This window comes from Cupressus sempervirens, chromosome 5 (assembly GCF_028749045.1).
Source record: "Cupressus sempervirens isolate cs-2001-9-10 chromosome 5, ASM2874904v1, whole genome shotgun sequence".
Classification (NCBI taxonomy): Eukaryota; Viridiplantae; Streptophyta; class Pinopsida; order Cupressales; family Cupressaceae; genus Cupressus; species Cupressus sempervirens.
In genome coordinates, this window is record NC_143122.1 from 1,042,819,345 (window position 1) to 1,042,836,744 (window position 17,400).

The following is a 17,400-nucleotide window of genomic DNA, read 5'->3' on the forward strand; positions in this document are numbered from 1 at the left end:
AAATAAAAAACACAAATGGTGAAGCCCTATAACAATCAATATCCTGAAAATAATAGAAATTATCATAAGAATACAAAACAATTCAATCATACTGGGATCTTTCCTGAGATGATCACTCTCAGAGAGGTTTGATAAGAATATTTGCTTTCTAATTTCCAGTACTTAAGGATGAAGTCTAGAGAATGATTAAATTCTCTCTTTATCCAAGTTGTGATTGATTGACATGTCTCTTTCACAACAATCTTGAATCTATGTATATTCAAGATTTGCCAGTAGTCCTCTACTGATTTAAAACACCATAAGATCATTTGCTATCACGGAAAATTCGTGCTAGAAGATTCTTTTCTATTACTACAAACTGATGCTGAGAAATGCTTCCACACCATGATGTTTATAAAGGTAGGCACATCAATGGTTGCTTACTTTAGATTTTCAATACTCCCACTGGATATCAAATCTTCCGAGCTCCTTATTCAAGGTTGCCTTGATGAGATGTCAGACTCCCTCTGAATTCAAAATTCTTTCCTACAAGAACATTCTTTCAGAAAAGAAAAAAATCAAGGCATATACTCTTCTTATATATAAAAATACAAATGAAAGATATTATAGACATAAGGTAAAAGAAGAGCTCAAGTACAATAGATACTTATCTTTCCATCATGACCTTGATGAAAGCTTTTGTACTTTACGAGTATACACCATCTTGACATGGTACACTCAGTCTAAGTTAGTATAACCTAGATCCTGGGGAGTCAACTCGATCTTCTAGGTACTCTGTCTGACGTATAACCTTCTTATAATATGATACTTATGATTCTCTACTACAAATTCTTTATTACTCAGGAATCAATAAAGCATGGTCTACTCCCTCTAAGTCAAGATTCACCTTTGTAGATCATTTAGCTTCTCCTTCTATCAAGAAGGCATACCATGCTAATGATCTTAGTGTCATAGCATGATGTCACTTTATTCCCTTCTTTCTAAGAGAACCAATACTCATAATCTGAATAGTCATAAGGTTATATAGAATGCATCTTCTCTAAGTCCACAATCATTAACGCTCATTTTTGGACTTGAGGAAAGATCAAAAATGCCTTGAGTAAAATGTTTTGATATTGCATATGATATCATGAGTATTGGCCTCCTAGAATATCAACAATATTCACCAAATACTCTTTGAGTAATGGTCTTCCAGAATGGTAGATAGTCACCAAATATTACAATGAATTTTGTGCTTGACTCTAGTCTCCAGCAGCCTGATGTATCCTCCTTTAATATTCCCGACCTGACAAAGTCTTACAAAATGTATCTCCCATCTAGAGATCACAACCTAGCATTGCCCACAGAGGGTGGGAGATACAACTAAATGTATCAATGAAGCAATCTACATATCTCTCATCTTCCTATTGCATTCCTCTTATGAAAAGTAATTGCTCCTTGGTAGAAGAATACTTAGATACATCTGGTACTCTAACCTCGGTGCCATCCTGACAGCTTTTCACAGAGACTCTTTGTACTTCTTGGTCTGTCCGCAATCAACAGATATAAGCATTCAGCAACATAGAAATCAGACTAGATCACAAGCTCCAGTCCATAGTATATTCTGAAATCCTTAACTCGTATTGATCTTAAAGTAATTTCAAATGCAGACCCATCTCAGTTCATTGTGTTTCCATTAAAATGTAAAGTGTTGCTAGTCAAAGTACTGAGACTTCCAAGAATATCGAAGGTACCGCTCATTTGTGACCCCTGCTACCTGTTGACACTCAAAACTTGCAAACTGCTACTATTCTGAGATTTTTGTGAATTTGCAAATGTAACAATCAAATACATATGGGTCAAAGGGTTTCACGTTAGCTACTTCTAAGAGTCTCTAATATTTCATAAGCCAAAAGGAATCCTCCCATCCAAATGAATTCAACTTCAAGGTTAATTTGAATCCAGATTGGATCAAGATAGGGAAACCAGAAATTGTTCCTTATCAACCACAAGCAATATTTGGCTTAACTAATGATTTCTCAAATATAGTTGCCTAGTTGTCTAGTCATCTCCAAACCATGCGCGACCCAGATAGGTGTCTGAAGTTGCACACCAAACCTAGGTTGCAGGCCTACGATCTACCTCTAGGTCTCAATGAGAGTCTGTGATCTAAGTATATATCTTTAATATATGTTTTCACTTGTTATTACTTTATATACATATATAATCACCATATATTATTTCAGTTATACTATCTCATAATATAACTACGAAACGATTATCAATAATGATACATAATAATGGAGATATAACAATAATAATATAAAGAAAATACACTACCTCAACATTTTATAAGAGGTAACACGGGCAATCATACCTTTTAATTACAAACATGATTTGTAACCTGATGCATACCACTTATATACTTTACCCTAATAGGTGGGTCCCTTCCAGGGTGTCTTTATTTATCTTGTTCTGCTGCGAATTATCTGCAGCCTGTTGATCATCACCTGGGAGCTGACCGGAATTCTGACTTCTTTTTCTTTTTAAATCCGTGGTTCCCACGAAAGAGCTCAGAGGAGTTAAAATGCTCCATAAAATTTTGTGATGCCGTCACGCAAGCAACTCCTCCATCTCCCATGGAAACCATCCAAGTTTCCCAGAATAAAACACATATAAGATAAATCAAATCAGCCTACTTCGGGGCTATCAATACTCATATTGAATCAGAGTTCAATTCTTCAGCGCAGGATTTCGATCTAATCTAGGGTTTCAAAGCCGCGATCTCTGGATGATTTTGACGTAGCAGCCAAGACTATTACAAGAACAACATACGTATACACATTGAATATTATGTTCACTATCTTACACATTATTCCTCTCTGCCTAATCTCGCAGCAACCACACTACAGAGAAATTCTTCGCACACATGTCCAACAATTTATACAATGAAGAGGTGATGCATTATCGTCTCTCACGAAATAATGACCCAGTAGACAATGACAAGCTAAATCTTGTATCCTTGATTTACGTCACCAACTGAATTATACTTGACTCCCTCAATTATTATATCTCAGGGTACGTAGGTTGAAAGAAGCGCCAGAGGATGCCAATGGCCAACACTTCAAGCATTTTCCTGACTTAGCTTTTAAGAGTTCAATCTTTGTTGGGAGCACATTTGCAGCCTAGAGCTCTAATACCATGTTAACTACATGGATCTTCTACAAATGTTTACAGCAGGTCTAGTCCTCTATACTCGATCTTGAATGAATGAGAATATCTCTGCTATGAAGGAAGTAGAATGCTTGGAAGATTAGGCTGTTGTGTGTATGTGTGTCATCCAAACTACATTCTCAACCCGCATATATATCCTTCTAGAGGGTATGTCCCTCAAGGGACATAACCCTTGGTGTCTAACTAACAAATTTGTTTATCCCTAAGCCATTCATAAGGAATATATGTCTAGAAGAGGAGGTACAGTCTATAGCATCAAACTTGTAGATTATCTAGGTTAGATTCTTAACAGTCATCTATGGCATTTTAAACTCAATCATCATAAATATTGTGAAATATTTAATTGTTTCCAAATTTGTGTCCAGTCTGTCTCCCCGACCTAAGGAGTTAAAGCGCAATCTAGACTAGTTCAAAATTGTGTATGTGTATTTGATCCGTTGCATCTTGATTATTAATCTGTTTATAGTTAATGTGCATAGAACATTATAAAGTTGTACGTTATAATCTTCATTGTAGTTGACTCTATTGCTCCAATAAGCTAAAGCACTAATCTTTTTATCATTGATGTATTGGATTTATATTTGAAGTCAAAAAATCTATAACTTCCTTCTTACAAACTTCAAATCCATTATTAAAAAACCTTATACCAAACATTCAATTATTTCAAATACTCAACATTCAGTGTTATTTTGATCGAGTTTGAGGACTTTGCCAATCAAAGAACTCACCAAGCTCAAATTCGCTATAGAAAAGCGTTGAACCAGGCAGTCAGCGTTTGAAGCGAAGGTCTACACACCTGGGTGTAGCGGAGCCTAAAGTGCAGGGGAATCAAGGTGATTCTTATTTGTTAGCCAAAATTGATTGTGAAATCCTATTGGAGAAGTGGCAGGCTCTTGGATTTCCAATTTGCAGTTTTGGGAACCAACACACCCAAGGGACAAAATCAAAAGCCTTACGAAAGACTACAAAAGAAAAGTAGACTTTTGCCAAGTGGCATCAAGCCTCCTCAATAACAGCTTGTAGAGTCAAGATATGGTCCATGGTCTAATAGTCCATCTAAAACCCATCTTGACACCTGCCCTGGCAAGCCCTGTTGTCAAGCTCTCTAGATAAGATAGTATTCAGCATCATGGCGTACAGTTTAGCAAAGGTGTGTCCAATCATGATGGTCTTGTAATTACTAGTGTCCAAAGCCAACCCGGTCTTATGTATCAAATAGATCGAACGCCTCGACAATGAATCAAGGAAACCAATACATACCACCCTGTTAAAGAGGGTCGTAAGGAGCCCAAGACCGAAATACCAAGATTAAAAAGCTCAACCTGGAACCATACTCATCAGTCGCCCTGTTGTATCTCATAGATCTAACTCTTGTAAATGTTGGAGGAAGAGAATAAGTAGCAATGAATAGGGGGTAAGGTAGATAGGGAGCTCGCTGAGGATATCATAAATAGTGAATATATGGGTGGTGAGCGAATAGAGGTCCAGGGTGGAAGACTAGGGGGATGACAAGGGATCAAGGTGCACTAAAAAAGCTTGGGGTCATGGATGAGCGAGTCGCGAAAAGATCTAAACTAAGAAGCGATGAACAACTATTTCTTGTTGCAAAGAAAACGGTGGTAAGAGAGATGCAACTAAGTGAAAGAAGGGAAGTTAGTGGCAAAGGCTGAGTGCAAAGAGCAATGAAAGGTTTTGCAATTATTATCAAACCACTGGTTCATAGGACAGGTATTTTGGCACTTGGGGTTAAGGGAGGAGAGAGCGGTATAGCGCGAGATGGATAGGAGAGCCAACTCACAAATCACAATGGCTAATAAGTCGAATGTGGATGAAGCTTGGCTAGAATTAGTGAAGAGGTCATGGAGGAGAAGCCATTTGAAAGGAAGGATAAAGAGGTCTCCGAGTAGTGAAAGAGGGTGAGGGGCGAGAAGCCAGGGAAGGGGGACGAGCAAAGGTGGACGAAAAGCTGAGGGAAAAGCAAAGCACGAGGTTGAGGAGGGCATGATCGGCTAATAGAAGGCAAGAGATAGTGAAACTACGGACAAAGGGGATGAAGGAGGCGCAAGCAAGAGCATAGTCAACCACACTCACCCCACCAGAATAAGGCCAGCTAGTAAAGAGCCTGAAATCTAGAAAGCATGAGAGGCCATTCAAAATCACCAACTCAGAAGACTTGCAAAGTCAAAGGAGGCGGCAACCATAACACGAGTGAGGCCTAGAGTTGTCCTCGGACAGGCGCTAAAGGCCCAAACTGTTAGGATCTATCTTTGCAGTGCATATCAAGCTTGATCCACGGACATGAAAAGGAGTCTAAAAGTCCCTAGTACGAGCAATGATGATGTCACCCATAGCTGCAAACTTGGAGATGTATTCATGTAAGTCAATAAAAGGGTCCCCGTCCTAAGTACTATGCATGGTATTAGGTGAAGAGGCCGGCAAGAAGTAATAGACAGCCACAAAGATGTCACAATGGTGACGAGTTGTCCAGCAAATACGAATCCATAAAAATCTAGCGAAGTTGTTAGAATGCGCAACACAAGTAGAGTTGAAAAGACCATCTTTGATCAGACAGGCAACAACCCAAAACCGCAAGCACCACTAGAAGCACAAACCTCGTCTCTGCAGACAATCTACCACTAGTAGCCAACATAAACAGGAAGAGGACGGGCAAGGCTCTTGTAAGTCTCATTAACAACAAGAATATCCATAAATCCCACAGCATCTCAAAAAAGACCCAACAATGACCATAAAGAGCCATTGTCATTCGAGCATTTGACAAGCAGAGAGCTAGAGGAGGGCCCACTTGCCCAATGTCTTGGAACCCAACCACTGGAAGGGGAGTCATGTATAATCACTCTGAGATTCTGAACGACAACCCATTTCCTACTTCATCTAGCATCAACAACAAGACCTTTGGCCTGTTTCAACTCTGCCAACTATGATCTCGTAAGTTCCTCGTCAAGAAAGATCTTACTAGGAAGAGGAAATAATTTCCTCTTCGCCCTAAGAGCTCGAAACTTGTCAGATAGAGAGAGACCAAGCCAACACCTGTCCAATGTAATATTTGAGATGCCCAACTGATCCTTGAGGAAAGAATAGCGAGTTGATGTGGCATCCACAAAAAAAGTAGGAAGCCCCCAAACCCACAAATTTAGTTCACTGGGACGTCTCTCACGTTCATCAATAATCTTCCTTTGGACTAGCAATTTGACACCTACAAGAGGTGCAATAGCAAAACTATTGCATAAAGCCCAAGTTTTGACTTTCTCCTTTGTATCAGAGAGCGGGAAGGAGTGCTTTGCCACCATTTCAATTTGCTTGTCTCTCATGGCATCAAGTTTGCCCAATTGTTCACTGACAGAGCCCAAATTGGATTTGATGCCCATTGTCTCAACATTGAAGGTGGTAGAGAAGTTGTCCAAGAGGGTGAGACTGGAGTCGGTTTGTAGCCTAAGTGTCCTGAGTTTCAAAGAGAGTCAACACCATATCCTGCAAGTGTTGGTTATCCACTTCAAGCTTAATCAAACTGTCACAAAGTCTCTAATACGTCAAAAGAGGCTAAGAAAAGGGGGTCTCAACAACGGCCAACATGCAAAGACAAGGCAGTGGCATTGACCTCTGACAAAAACAATGAAATCTGCACACCAACCAAACTGCGATCACTGTGAAACTAAAGGACTCTGGAATCAACAATTGCAAAGCACAGAAACAACTACAAAGCACTGGGATTGTCGTCCAAACCAACATAAAAGTGATCATTGTGAAACTTGCTAACTTTGTAAAAGAGAGAGCCAATTGCGGAGCATGGGAACTCATAGCAACGAGAATCGCATGAATCGCTAATTCAACGATCAGATTCATGGATGGCGATTTTTTTGGTGTCGAGAATCGCCATCGCTGATTTCATCAAGTGAATCGCCCGAATTACATGTATCAGCGATTCACCAAAACAATCGCCTAAATCGCCAAGAAATCGGTCGCAGCATGAAAAGTATGGACTTGTAAATTTAAAAAAAAATAACTTGTTTTTTTAACTTTCTTTTTGACCTATTCTCTTTGTTATAACCCTAAAGGGCCTTCTATTTGTTAAGCATGAGTAGAAAAGAGGAAAAGTGAGAGAAAAGAAGAAAAAAGAAAAGCCATAGGTTTCTAACCGGCAAGAAGGAAGAGCACCAAAGAGATCAGCAGTCCATTTGGGGAGGCTATCAATTGCATTGGGAGCATTAAGGAGCCAATATCAACACTCCTCAACTCATTTGCAAGAGGTAAGTGCTCCTTTTTTTTTGCATGTTAGTGTATTATGCATTTTTTGTTAAATTTTTAGTGTATCATGCATTTTTTGTTAAATTTTTATAGTTTTCAAGATTTTTAGTTTAGATCTTGAATGTTCTTTATTTTTACTAAGTTGCAAACTAGGGTTTGTTGTTTTGTAGCTTTTATTAGCATCAAACTTTGATATTTTACATTAAAAAAATTATTGCAGCAGCCTTTGCTTTCATTTTTTGCAAATTCGCAATGGGTAAAAAAGATGAAAGTTGGAAATATAACAAAGAGCTTCCTAGAAGAACCAAATATCAAACAAAATGTATGTTTTGTAAAGAAAAAAAAACTTCTGGAGGTATTTATAGATTGAAATACCACATTGCTGCTATACCTGGACACGATGTTACAATTTGCACTCACCAAACTCCTGAGGCAAAACGCACTTGCTTAATGGCATTAGAAAAAATTGAAAAAGACAAAGCGAATAGGAAAATGCAACTTGAAGGGTTAAGGGGTATTGGCTCCCACGTTCCCGCATCCGCAGCCGCATCCACATCTGCATCTACATCAACGTCCGCATCCATAGGTTGTGTTGGAGAGGGTTCTTCTAGGCCTCCTTTTTATCCTAGTTCTTCTGCTCGTGCTAGTGCTAATGCTAGTCGGTCACATACCGAGACAGAATCCCACACCAACTTATTGCAGCCTAGAGTGCGGAAAAACAAAATACATATTACTTTGTGCCCTGCACTACTCCTGGTTCCCAACCCATGCTTGAGGGCATGGGTTTGAACAAGGAGATTCATGATGCTGCCAGAAAGGAGATATACAAATTTTGGTACTTTTGCAACATTCCATTTATTGCAGCCAGGTAATTGATTCTTTTTTCTTTGTTTTCTTTAAAGTTAAAATTAAAAGTAAAAGTAAAACTTTAATTATATCCACTTGTTTTATAATTTGAGTCTTTGACATCTAAATTTTTATTTGTGACAAGGCTCCTTATTGGCAGAACATGATAGATGCAGTTGCTATTTGTGGTCCAGGGTTTAAAGCCCCAACTAAGGCTGAGTTGAGCGGATAGCTCTTGGATGAGATGGTAGAGGACATGAGGGCTGAGCTCGAGCAGAACCGAAAGGAGTGGATTGCAAAGGGTTGCACCATAATGACTGATGGTTGGACAGATAGGAGGAATAGAACATTCCTCAATTTTCTTGTATCCTGTGGAGGTGATTGATCATTCTACTTTCCTACATACATAATTGTAAATTTTGATTTGTTGAATGCTAATTTGTTGATGATCCATTTAATATTATAATTCGTTGTTTTGTTACTTGTAGGATATACCATGTTCATCAAATCCATTGATGCTTCCACACACGTAAAAAATGCCACATACTTATGTGAGGCTATTGAGGAAGTCATAGCAGAGGTTGGGGAACAAAATGTGATCCAGGGGGTGACGGATAATGCAGCAAGTTATGTTGCTGCAGGTAAACTTTTAACTTTTCAAGTTTTGAAAATAAATTTATTTGAATTTTGAAATTTGAATTTCTAATTGAATTAAAATTGTTGTAGGTAAACTTTTGATAGAGAGGCACCCCACCATATTTTGGTCCCCTTGTGCGGCAACTGCATTGACCACATGTTGGAGGAAATTGGCAAACTTGAATTTGTCAAGTCACGTGTGGAAAGGGCAAAAAACATATGCAAATTCATTTATAATCATTCATTTGTCCTTAGCACAATGAGGAAGTACACAGAAGGCAAGGAGTTAGCTTGCCCAGGTATCACAAGGTTTGCCTCGAATTTCATCACCCTGCAGTCCTTGTTGACATCGCGGGATGAATTGAGGAGCATGTTTGTTGGGCGGGAGTGGATTTCCTCTTCCTATGCTACGACCGCTGCAGGGATAGATGTGGCGGATTGCATATTTGATGAGGATGGTTTTTGAAAACCCGCTAGAGAAATCCTTAAGGTAAATTTATTGCAATTTAACATTTAGTATTTTACTTTTACTTTAAGTTATATTATTTTATATTTAAGTTTTGACTCAAATTTTTTGTTTTACTTTATATGTAGGTCACTGAGCCCCTTGTAGCTTTGCTACGAACTGCTGATGGGGAGAAGCCCTCTATGGGCTACATTTATGAGGGCATGGATAGGGCCAAGGAGGCCATCAAAGCCCAATATGCAGGAGTGCAGGAGAGGTATGGCCCTATTTGGGACATCATCAATAGGAGATGGTAGAATCAGCTCCATCAACCCATCCATGCAGCAGCTTACTATCTGAATCCGGCATTTCGTTTCCATCCTGAGTTCAAGGCGGATGCGGAGGTTCTCATTGGCTTATACACAGTGATTGAGAGGTTGAGTAGCGATGAAGATAGCGCTACTGCGATTGTTGAGCTAGACCAGTTCAACAATAAAGAGGGGCCACTTTTCTCTGGCAGGATGGCCATAAATGCTCAGACAACACTACAGCCAGGTAAAAATTAAATAATATATTCAATGTTCATGAATCTAGATTCTAAACTTAAAGTTGATTATGTAATTTTAGAGTTAACTTGTAATTTGTAAATGAGACTAATTGTTTCTATTTTCCCTTATTTCAGATAGATGGTGGCAAATGTTTGGTGCCACAACCCCAAAACTTCAAAAAATTGTCATCCGTATTCTAAGTCAGCCAAGCAGCGCTTCTGGATGTGAGCGCAGTTGGTCCATGTTCGAGCACATCCATTCAAAGAGCAGAAACAAGTTGACGGTGCAGAAGTTGAATGATCTTGTCTTTGTTCATTACAACCTCCGTCTTAGGATCAAACAAATTTTGGGCACTGACTCCTCTCCGATCATTCTGGGGGATATTGATCCAAAATCAGAGTGGCTCACAAAGGTTGTGGATCCAGTCCTCACTAAGCAAGACCATGCGTAGGTTGACCAAGTGGATATAGAGGCTGAGGCAGCTAGAGCACGTTCTTCAAGCATTGGTAGACGTACACGTGCACGCACAGGCACAGGCCCTAGCGACGTTCATGAGCCCATCTTACATGTGGGAGATATGGCTCAGCAGTCCTCTAGGACCTACATTAGACGCCTTGCTACTAGGCAGACTGGATACTCAGAGACTGAGGTTGAGGCTGAGGTTGCAGCCGAGCTTGAGGATGATGTTGAGGATGATGATGACTATGAGTCTAAGGCTTGAGTTGGAGCCTTGTTTTTATATTTTGTTTACAGATATTGATACTGAATCATTGATAGACATATGTTTCAAACTTTCATGGATCTTCATCTTAGATTCTTAAAAACATTTATGATTTGATGTCTTATGGATCATCTTACATACATTCTATGATTTAAATCATTATGATCATTTGATTTCTATTTACTTCAGCTAGCCTACAATTTACATTTTAGATAACATAGTTACATATGTGATGGATTTTATGTTCCAAATTTCCATGTTTATGTATGTTAACTTCTATTTGATGATGTTATAGTGTGTTTAAGTTATATTCAATAAAGGGTGCATGAAATAAGTTTTAAATTGTTAAAATCTTTAAATTTAAAGGATTTTTTCAAATTTGCCGATTCATCACCGATTCATCGCTGATTCATTGCCGATTCACGTCAAGGAACTGGCACAGTGGTAGATTACAGTAACTATCGTCTGAACCAACTGGAGGAGCAAACAGAAAGCATCCAAAAGCACATCAGCAGGAGCACCCAAAAAAAAACTCTCTGAACAGAAATGCCAATAATACCCAGCAAGGACACCACAGGCCACTCCAAAGTGGTAGGGAACACCAAGGAAAAAGTGCCCAGGAGGAGTCAAGTCTCAAACCCAAGAAAGAAGGTGCCAAACACAAGAAAAGAACAGCACTAGAGACAACTAATGGTAATTGAGAGTCGACGTCGATCAAGAAAAGGGTCAAAAACAATGGGAGCACAGAGCAGGAAGAGTCGAAAGCGCACAAACAAAGGCTCACAAAAACAAAGACCAAAACGCATGATAATAGAAACGACCAGCAACTAGAGGGAACTAGAAACCAAAGTAGTTCATGGACTAGCAGTAATTGATCGCGTGGTAGCACAAAGCGTGCAATGGTTGTGGGAGAGTAGTGGTATAAGAGGTGTACTAGTTAAGTTTTCTTTTCAAATTATTTATGAACTATATTATTTAAGTTTCTTATATAGATATATCGTAAGTGTATAAATAAGTACAAAAACATATATATATATATATGGAATTCGGAAGGAGAATATTTTAATTCAAATAATGATATTTTTCAATACTATGTTAAATATGAAGAATGAATCAACATATTGGAAGATATCAATATAATTCCTTATGGATTACAGATTTAAGTAATTGATTAAAACTCCCATAGTGTCACTGTAGGAAATGTGCTCATCTCTATATGAATGGCTACATGTCAGTGTAGGGCTTGAGGTCGTCTCTATATGAATGGCTGGATGGAATCTCATAGTGCCAATGCAAGAGGTTAGTGCAATCCTTGTATGACTGGCTATCATGCCAGTGTGAGAGATTAGTACAACCCCGTATGAATGGCTAGAGGAGTTAAAGATAGAATCTCACAGTGCCAGTCTGAAATGTTAGTGCAATCCTAATAAACTTCCTAATCCTAATCTTAGATATATAAAGCTATTCACTTTTAATGCCCATTATAAAAGATGGTTATTATACACATAAGCATAACTATAGAAACATGGTTTTGACCAAATTAATTAGCACTACTCAGAGACAACTTATTATATCATTTTCCTAAAAAGGGAGAGAAAAATATTAAGCTACTAAATTCAATATATATCTACTTGCTTAAGAACAAGCAAAGTGGGGGAGGGGCAGACTATCATGAGCCCTAATTGGATTCCTCAAATATACATATACCATATTAGATATTGCTCTAAGTACACAATAAATTTCAATACATAATAATATATTCAGCATTGTTACACTGCCCTGGAGGACGGGGAGATGGCAGAACAGGGGAACAAGTTTCCACGATGGGGGGACAGAGGGGCTTTAATTTGGGAAAGGTAGGGGGGCAGAGTCTAGTTGTGATGAGTATAAGGAGCGTCAGGCCAAAGTATAAGGAAGACCGTACGAATGGGCTTTTAGGCAAGTTGAATGATTTACCTCAGAATCCCTTCTTTAATCTGCACATTACACACGGCTTTCAGATTCCCTATTCATATTGTTAAGTGAGCCCATCACAGACTTTAAGCTTCATCTATGAATCACCATACTCCTCGCTCCTCTAAACTTTTAACTTTGAAATGTGCAGTTCAAAGTTCAAGTTCAAAAACCCCTTGCAACGCTGCACTTTCACAAAATACAAGCTTCACGGCAGCATTATTAACAAAACTGATATAAATGTTAGGAAAAATTAGCATATTCCTCCCTTGGGTTCAATTTTCGAATTTTTTAGAAGTTGGGTGCAAAAGGCAAGCCAACATTAGTAATCATTACACAATTAATGTACGCATGCATATATACATACATACATACATACATATATATATATATATATAACAATTGTCTAATAATTACTAATCATAAATAATGAAACAGTATGTGTTAATGAATAGACATGTCCCATGAAGGGACTTGTCTCTCCTTGTCTCATTCACTATATAAATAGAAGATAGATCGCTGCCTTGGGAACACTGAGAAATCACAGCAGGCAGTGCTATTATATTTGAAGCTATCCTATCTTAACATGGTATCAAAGCAGGTTATTTCCTGCCTATGACGAAAATAAATTTAAATTACTATTTATTTTGCAACTGCAGGAATCACCAAAAGATAAATAATTAATATTTGTCTTAATATTCCTCAGTACTGGAGAATATTATCGAACTATTTGATAACATAGGTCTATTCCTAAAAAGCTATTACTTTTCTAATTATTATCGTTCATGTAATATTAAAGCTTGCTATCTATCCAATGGCAACTTGCTGAGAAAGCAACTATACAATAAAATTGTTTTCTCTCGAGAGGAAAGAGGCCACATTGGCTCTTGCTTGTATTCATAAAGATACAGAAGTGATATGTCGGTTGCTCAAAAATATAATCCAGCACATATTGAAAATTTCAGATGTGTGAAATACAGAATTGTGGAGATTTTACAAATTATTGTAAGATGGTGGAAAGCTTGCTTCCACTTGAATGGCACAAACTAGGCAGAGCAACATCGGACTGTCATACTATCTTCATAGATGTGAAGACCCCAGAATATGCGAGGATTTTGCACATTGTTTTTATTGAAATGTTAATTGAGTTATACTCTGCTGATATTGTATATGGGGTAACAACAGATGGTATGTCCTTCTTGGATAAGGCTAGAATCAAAAGCATAAAAACCAAGAAATGGGTTCCAATATTTACAAAGCTCTTATCAGTATGTAAACATTAGTCAGTAAAAAATCAGGTCCAGAAATTTTCAATGAAGCGATCGAGAGAAGATATGACCAACTTGTTGAAGATTTGCTAAAATTGAAAGATTATGTTCAACATCTCACCCTAGACGCTTGTCTCGATATTGCAAAAGACGCTTGTCTCGATATTGCAAAAGGGGCCGTCCATAGAGGCTACTTAGAATGTATGCGAAGTATGCTAGATTTGCTGAAAGAAAAGAAGAAAAAAGCCGGAAATGAGATCCAACAAGATAAACATGGAATGACCCTCTTCCATTTAACAGCTGAATCAGGGAATAGAGAGGTCTTTAAATTACTCTATGCAGAATATCGCAATGAGTACAGAGAGAAGAAATGGGATAAATGGGGAAGAACTTTTCTTCATTGGGCGGCACTAAATTGTACCAGAAAATAAATAGTAGTTCAAGGGTTTGAAGATCAATAATTGACGAATCCTTCATTGTCGTGGATTTGTATAAACCCAAACATCATGATTAAATATATTCGCGAGAAAATGTTCTTCATGGAAAAGTAGTATCACATGAGACTAAATCTCTGGTAATTGTTATGTACAATGTCAGAGCTTAGCATGGAGATTAATACTTAGAGATCCATGGATTAAATATTTTCATACAGCATTAGTAGCCCAACATTATATAATAAGGGCAGGCATAAATTAATGTATCAAGCTGATATATTTTGTATTGAGGAACATCAATTTGTGATCATAATTGTGGTATATTCAATCTCAATATTCACCAATGGTTGAAATAATTAGAGAGAAGTTACGATTGAGCATGAAGGAAGAGATCATAGAAGGGAGAAGATTGTAACTACTTACAATTATCCGCATGCAAAGATAAGAACAACAAAGGGACACATGGCAGTTTATATTTATAAATCTGCAATCTTTAGAGGTTTCAACATCAAATTTGCTTCTATCAGTTTTGTTGTATGGGTATGAAAAGAAAAGTTGCTTCTAGAGTAATCTGGCATTGAAGAGTATTTGCAGGTTTTGCATTACTATCGGCCCTGCACAGATTTTGATACAGTGAAATTTGTACATTATTGACGACAATATTGAAGTAATTGATCAAAGCCTTTAGTGAGAGAAAGCATTATTCTCTATAAGAGAGAAGCTTGAGGTGAAAGCCTTAGTTCCACCATCTATAAATGTTCATGGTGGATGTCATGTGAGTTACTACATGACTTTGTGGAACCATAATGGAAGGTGACAATTTTTCATTGATGTTTGTTTATGGTTACTATAGTAAGGTGACGATCTTGCAATAGTCTAACCTTCTACCATGATGGATGTCATATGGTTGATATCTAAGTAGATCATGATAGATTATATCTTGTAAATCAATATCAACTGAGAGATAGATGACATCACATAGATATATATGTGTTGTATTGTATACATATATCATGGTGGATTTAATATCCATGGACATGCCATGATTTTGATGTCCCTATGGTAAGTATCACATGGGTGATACAAGTGCACATACCTTGTGGACATATTGAGTATTTGGTGAATATCATGAGAATTGATATTTATAGGCCATTACTCTAAGTACTAGGTAAATATCATGAGACTTGATATTGTAGGCCGTTACTCTAAGTACTAGGTAAATATCATGAGACTTGATATTTGTAGGCCATTACTCTTGATATGATGAGATGATATCATCATGGTGGATATCTCCAAATCAAGATATCCGTGGAAATGTCATACAATCTGATAGTGCATATCTCACAAATAACTTTTAAAGTTGTCATACTAAGATATGGCATGGTGTGTACTGTATTGGAGACACCTTCTGCAGATATTTTCTTGGTAGGCATCATGGGACTTAATGGCACTGCACATAACAAGAAAATATAAGTATGACGAATATCATATGGTTGATATTCCCTATTGAATCATACTTTTGATGATATCGAAAGCTAACATCTAATTTGGTGGGTATATGTTGATATTCTTAAATACACCATTTCCGAGAATAGCATATTGAGATAATCTCTCTATATTGCTTGAGGGCAAGGTGTGTTAGCTGTATAGAAATCCTCCATAGCTAAGAGGGAGTCTTAATGTTGTAGCTTCAGTTGGATTGATTTAACCATGAGATTCATTGTTAAGACTAAAGTTAATCATTCTAATTAGTAATCATTAAACAACTAATGTATACATACACACACACACACATATATATAATTATTAATTAAGAACTATCTAATAATTACTAATCATAAATAATGAAACAGTATGTGTTAATGAATAGACATGTCCCATGAAGCAAAATGTCTCTCCTTGTCTCATCCACAATATAAATACAAGAGAGATCGCTGCCTTTGGAACACACAAATATCACAAGAAGTGCTATTACATTTGAAGCGGTCCTACCTTAACAAGGTCAACTATTCCAATTTTGATAAATTGAATGTCAATTTTAGCTAATTTGGACCTTTTGATTTCAATGGTGACCTCAGATCTGCACCACCACACTCCAATTTTGACGTACAACAGAAAGCCACATAAACAAAACTCCCAACTTGCCCTGAAAATTTCTCAAAAAGCTCTAATACCATGTAAGATTTGGATGAAGGTAACCACCCAAGATCTAGAGGCATATTAGAAAGCACAATAACAAGAGAATGAATATGACAAAAATAAACAGTATTGACACCCAGAATGCAATAGAGTCAATAATAGTACATAGGAGATCCCTTGGTTAAATACAACAAGGTGCAAACATAGAAGGCATAATTATGCTTATGACAAATGTCTTAATCATATGACATCACACTGCAAGGTAGAAAGGAGTTGTGCAACATGTCCGCTGCAAGTGGATTGACCCTCTAAATGTGGAAAAATGATGAAGGGATAAGTGCACTAAAGGTGGAGACAATACATTAATTGAAAATGGAATATAATAACACCACCTAAAGTGGAGATGCTCTTAAAAACTCATATGTGGTCCTTAGTCAAGCTTAATTGGGGTGGAAGTAGGACTGAGGTGAATAATAAACAAGGTACAACACCATTACTATACCAACACTAACACGTAGTGATATCATGCTTATGAAGGATCAACCCTTATAATGTAATATTAACACCATATCCCATCTGAACCATGGATTCACTTTCCCCATGGGTCAGTGATAATTTTATTATTTGTGCTTACATGTGTATTTGCCTGTGTGGATTTGTGTTGGCTTGAACTCAATGACAGACATAAAAAAAGATCCTTGATCAAGAACATAATCAATAACTTACTTCGCCGCTTGCATCTAGATAACGAATCTTTTGAATCTTTTGTACCAAAATTACGTTGCTTGACAGCACGTGGACTTCATTTTCTCAACTATTTTGTCTTCCCTCGTATATTTGGTTTCCCTGAATGTTTATCCAGTTTTCTCAACTAATTTTTTAGTTATTTAGTCATTGTCAACTTCCTTTACTGTTTTGCTCACTGCCCATTTTC

The 17,400-nt window shown here is 37.5% G+C and overlaps 1 protein-coding gene across 1 annotated transcript in view; it reads right to left on the reverse strand.

Annotated features, from left to right (window-relative positions):
• The window catches only part of LOC149559504 (centromere protein O), a 182,057-nt gene that overhangs the window by 117,379 nt on the left and 47,278 nt on the right, over positions 1 to 17,400 (reverse strand). The window lies entirely within an intron of this gene.